We start from the raw sequence: 5,872 nt of genomic DNA, 5'->3' as shown, positions 1-5,872 counted from the left end.
GTTGGTGGTTGGTGCTGTCAGGGCAGTATTACAGCAGCTCGATGGTGCTTGGAAACCACTCACGTTCTTCTCACACAAGCTCTCCTCTTCACAACAAAAATGAAGCGCTTACGATCGTGAACTTCTTGCTGTCTACGAAAAAATATTAAGCACTTTCGCCCTGAGCTGGAAGCCTGAGAGTCTATAATTTTTACGGATCACAAGCCGCTTATCTACTCCTCCAGACAGAACAAGTGTTCACCACGACAGCATAACCGTCTGTAGTTCCTTGTCCGTTGCAGTATTCTTATCCGCCTTATTGTAGATACTGAGAACAAAGTCGTCGACAGTCTGTCTCGAGTTAGCGGTGTAACAGTTGTTATTGATTTCGTTCAACTTGCAAAGGTGCAAGAATCTGATCAGAAACTAGTGAATGACGCATTGCACACCCTTCAGTCACAGGTAGTCGACGTTCTTGGCTCAAACGTGGAGCTATATTGCGACGCTTCAAGTGAAAAGTCTCTTCCTTTTCTGCCACCTTCATTCCCCAGACATGCCTTTGACAAACTTCACAAACTACGTTACTCTGGTAACACTCCATCAACTCGCCTTCATTCACATCGTTTTGCCTGGCCTGGTATGTAAAAGCATTGTCACGAGTGCATGCGCCAGTTCGAGGTTTTCCAGATACGACAACACACTTCACGCATGTGCGTATTGACATAGTATGTCAATTGCCACCGTCAAATGGTCAGTGCAGTTTATTAACTGCAGCTGGTCGTTTCATTCGTTGGCCAGAAGCTATGCCAGTCAACAACATATCTACAGAAACCCTGTCCTTTGCCTCCATGTCAAATTGGATTTTGCACTTCACTTAACAGCTGTACTTCACCATGGACTGCGGCTGGCAATTCGAGCCGGGGTTATTTACTCAACTTAGTAAATTCTGCAGTGCTCTCCGTCACAGGACAACCAGCTACCACCCAACGAGCAACGTCATCATCGAACGCCATCACCGTTCTTTAAAGGCTGCACTGATGTGACACGACACTAGTTGGACGACTGCCTTACACACGGTCTTGCTTGGTATTACAAACCGAACTTGGATTCATCACCAGCAGAACATGTGTACGGCGAAGCACTTCATCTGCCTGGGGATTTCGTCGACCCAAGTTCCGTACAAACACCCGACCAATACCAATCAAACTTCATTTGTCGCCTGAGGAAACATATTGCACGCATTCGCCCTCGTCAAGCGTCAAGTCACAGAACGGCACCTACTTACGTGCGTAGTGGCAACATGCACGCATCTTGTTTTAGGAACGTATGGTGTCATATCATACAACAACCCCCATAAGGCGTCCCATATCAAGTAATCAAAGGAGGAGCACGAACTCTGGATATGCTACTAAATGATACGGCTATTATTTTCTCAACTGACCGTGTGAAGCCTACATACATGTTTCCAGAAGTGTCGCCAGCACTCGTATCCCAAAATTAGCATCAGCGTCCAGAGCAAGTTCAGCGACTGCTGTAGTTGAATATTATCAAAAGATCTTTCACAAAACTAGAAGAAACTCTGGTCATCTCTGAAATCTGTTATTTTAGAACCGAAGTTTGTGTACAGACACTCATGGATGACTCAAGAATTGGAATTGAGGGTAGTAAAGCAAAAGGAGAAATTCTTAACTTTGTTTTCAATTTTTTTTTTTTTTTTTTTTACAAAAGAAAACCCAGGAGTGTTGCCCCCAATTTAATTCCCATACCACTGCAGAGATGGGTGACATAGATGTTGTGGCACCTCTTTTCTAGATTTAATTTTATTTTTTTTTTGTATTTTTATTGATGTTCCCTCTCTTACGAGTGATAAATTATAATTAATAAAGATGCAAAGTGCCTGAGTTAGTTAAGTAACAGATCACAGACCTGTAAGTTAACCAGAGAAGTGATGCAAGTACGTCATAACAGGCTTAGATTGTTTCTTTTGTAAACGTATATGTGTGACGAAACAGTGTAAAATCATTCATTCCTACTGCGATTCCTATAGAGACTGCTGTTCTTATGATTCGTTGCTGATTCGTGTAAGTGTATTCAAGGTGGAAATATAATTTCATTGGAAAGTATTACTGAGAGTTTTTCTTGTGCGCTATTTAAATATCCTGAGTCACGTTTCATTTTCAGATAATTAGTAAAAGTGGAGTTCAGCATTGCAATAACCGAAGCTTTCGGAGGAGGAATTTTTGGTCGGCTTCACCGACAATTAGTGAGTCAATATTATCTGTAAAACGGGATCTACATCTCTTCCAGATTACATTACAGTCCGATAGTTTTTCTACAGGCGACACGGTGATTATTCATTGCGTAATTTCAAATCAATCCCAAAAGTCGAGGTTACTCCAACTTTGGTTAGACGTCGACTTGTTACGAATAAAAAACAGTAACTTTCATAATTCAGTGCACAAAAATACGCGGTGAAAGTATTTATTAGTATTCAGACTTTAGAAATATATTTGACTCCATCGAGCTTTATGATATCCGGAGATCATATTTATACGTAAAATAGTTTTCTGCGTCTCTTCCAAAGTCCGAAAGTCTTTCTATAGGTGACACGGTGATTATTCGTTTCGTAATTTCAAAGACATCCCATAAGCGGAAGTTACTCGAACTTTGGCTGGGAGTGTACTTTCTAGGAATAAAAGACACAGCTTTCGTGAAAGCATTTATTAGTATTCAGGCTTTAGAAATATATTTTACTCCATCGAGTTTTATGATATCCAGAGGTCATATTTATACGTAAAACGCTTTACTGCATCTCTTACAAAGTGATAAAATTTTTCTACAGGCGACACGGTGATTATTCATTTCGTAAAGAAATCCCATAAGCCGAGGTTACTCAAACTTTGGCTGGGAGTGGACTTGTTAGAAATAAAAGACAACAACTTTCATAAATCAATGTACAAAAATACACTGTGAAAGAATTTATTAGTATTCAGACTTTAGAAATATATTACTCCATAGAGACTGAAGATGTCCAGCTATCACATTTATACGTAAAACAGTTTTGTGTTTCACACAGGAAATTGATATAACTAAATATAATACCTACCGTGTCCCACCATGCAAAAAATTTAAGAAGAAATATAGTAATATTTTAATTTTATTTAGTTATAATATTTATGTAGCCAACGGCCTTGCCGCAGTGGTAACACCGGTTCCCGTCAGATCACCGAAGTTAAGCGCTGTCGGTCTGGGCTAGCACTTGGATGGGTGACCATGCGGTCTGCCGAGCGCTGTTGGCAAGCGGGATGCGTTCAGCCCTTGTGAGGCAAACTGAGAAGCTACTTGATTGAGAAGTAGAGGTTCCGGTCTCGGAAACTGACGTATGGCCGGGAGAGTGGTGTGCTGACCACATGCCCCTCCATATCCGCATCCAGTGATGATGCCTGTAAGCTGAGGATGACACGGCGGCCAGTCAGTACCCTTGGGCCCCCGTGGCCTGTCAGGGTAGAGTTTTAGTTTTTTAGTTTTATAATATTTATGTCAGTGACAATGAGACACAACTGAAATAGTTAAAGCTGAACTAAGGTCTTGGGCATCATGGAGTCACTATCAGAACCTAAACTGAATTTGCGATTAAGATATTCCCTCTTTTAACCACAATATGCTCAAGATCCCCCTGTGACCAGTGGCTGTAAGAAAGCACATGTCACACCTATCAACAAGAAGTTCAGCAGACGTGATTCATAAAGCTACCGTCCAGTACCCTTGATATTGTAAGCTCAAATGTAATGGGGAATTTCAAATAGAATGACTTTCTCCCTGCCAATCAGCATGCACAACATAAGCATCGAAGATATGAAATCCAACTCGCAATTTTTTCACATGACTTTCTGAAAGCCGTGGGTCAAAGCAGTCAGGGAGATGCAGTGTTTCTTGACTTCCAAAGGCGTTTGAGTCAGTACCATACGCTTATTATTATAACATCATATAGAATATCAAGCGAGATTTGTGACTGGATTGGGGATTTTTTGATGGAGTGGAAAAAACGTGTTATCTCGTATGGTGAGCCGTCGGCAGATGTAAAAGTATCATCAGATGTGCCCCTGGGAAGCGTATTGCGACCGTTGTTGTTCACGCTGCATGTTAATGTCCTTCCAACATTATTAATACCAGCAACAGATTTTGCTTTAAATGCTTATAAATGTAATATGTTCCACTCTATTAAAATAAAAAAAAACCGTATCTGATTTCCTATGATTACAATATCAACGAGTCAAAACTGGAATCGGTCAACTCATACAAATACTAGGGCATAACAATCTATAGGAATATAAATTGGAACGATCAGATAATCACACGTCAGTCTAAGGTAAAGCTGGGACTGCAGTTGATTGGTAGAATACTACGGAAATGCAATCAGCCTGCAAAGGAGATTGCGTACGAAAATTTCGTGAGACCCATCCTTGAATATTGCAAGGGTGCCGGCCGAAGTGCCCGTGCGGTTAAAGGCGCTGCAGTCTGGAACCGCAAGACCGCTGCGGTCGCAGGTTCGAATCCTGCCTCGGGCATGGATGTTTGTGATGTCCTTAGGTTAGTTAGGTTTCACTAGTTCTAAGTTCTAGGGGACTAATGACTTCAGCAGTTGAGTCCCATAGTGCTCAGAGCCATTTGAACCATTTGCAAAGGTGTGTGGACCCATACCAAACAGAACTAACAGGGGAAACTGAGTGAATACAAAGAAGGGCAGCACGAATGATCACAGATTTTACTTGAACCATGGGAGAGTGCAATAAGATGCTGAAAGAACTGAACTACCAATGCCTGAAGATAGGCGCCAACTGTCCCGTGAAAGCCTACTTAGGAAGTTTCTAGAACCAACTTTAAGTGACGAATCTACAAGTATACCACAGACCGCTAACTATCGATTCCATAGGGTTTGCGAAGGGAAAATGACACTAATTCAAGCGCGCAGGCAATTATTCTTCCCACACTTCGTACGTGAATGAAATGGGGTAAAACGTTTATAATTGGCACAAGTCGACTTACTTTCTGCCATGCACTTGACACTGGTTTGCAGAGGACAGCAGAAAATGTAGAAAGAGGCTTTTCAAGTCGATGTGTTTTGTTCAAGCGTGGTGCTCAACTTCGTGACTTAGTGCAAAGGTGTTGCTACTCTAAATTGTCACAAGACGCACTTTTTGGTTTTTCGCTAGGTTTCACATACAACTCATATATTTCTTGTTGCAATGCTGTTGATGGGGCCATATATACGTCCCCAGTAGTTGACAGAGAAACCGTTTATTGCCGTTATGAGCTCCACAAAACTGCTGCGCCACTTAAGTTATTAAATATCGCTGTTGACTGTGACCGTGGAAGCGTTAGATGCTGGTTGTTCTACTTTCTTTTTGTGCCTTTGACGTATCTCATAATTCGTTTGACTGCTTGCGACTGGACTCTTCAATAACTGGAGCTGAATGTACTTACAAGCCTCACAGCATATGCAACGTCCGGTCGTGTGTCTTGAGGCAAATGTAGCAGTGACCCAACACGTAGGTGACATGGAGTGGGATGTAACACAAGTTCTTCCTCATTTATCACTTTGTCTTCGCATTTTTGTAGCTTCGAGTGAATGCACTCTGTGGTTATAATAATTAAAGTACAGATGCTCAAGGAGGTCCACCATGGGCTATAATTATCGTATGGCAGCTAAACTTGGTAGATATGCAAATGTGGTAATGCAGAACCAATTTCCGCTGGAAAAAATTAGTTCCAATTTTGCCCACAAAGTGCAAATCTGGCGCTGTACACTGTTTCTATGACCATATGATATCCACGCTCTCATCTGGCAAGCCAGAACGTGAGTGAACAGTATGGCTGTCGAGAAGAGAGAGAT

General features: G+C 41.7%; 1 pseudogene; it reads left to right on the top strand.

The window, feature by feature from the left end:
- The first annotated feature begins 3,160 nt into the window (after window positions 1-3,160).
- Window positions 3,161-3,278, top strand: LOC126263793 (5S ribosomal RNA; annotated as a pseudogene).
- The last annotated feature ends 2,594 nt before the right edge of the window (window positions 3,279-5,872 follow it).

This window comes from Schistocerca nitens, chromosome 6 (genome assembly GCF_023898315.1).
Source record: "Schistocerca nitens isolate TAMUIC-IGC-003100 chromosome 6, iqSchNite1.1, whole genome shotgun sequence".
In the NCBI taxonomy this organism is placed as follows: Eukaryota; Metazoa; Arthropoda; class Insecta; order Orthoptera; family Acrididae; genus Schistocerca; species Schistocerca nitens.
This window is presented reverse-complemented; position numbering and strand designations above follow the sequence as displayed.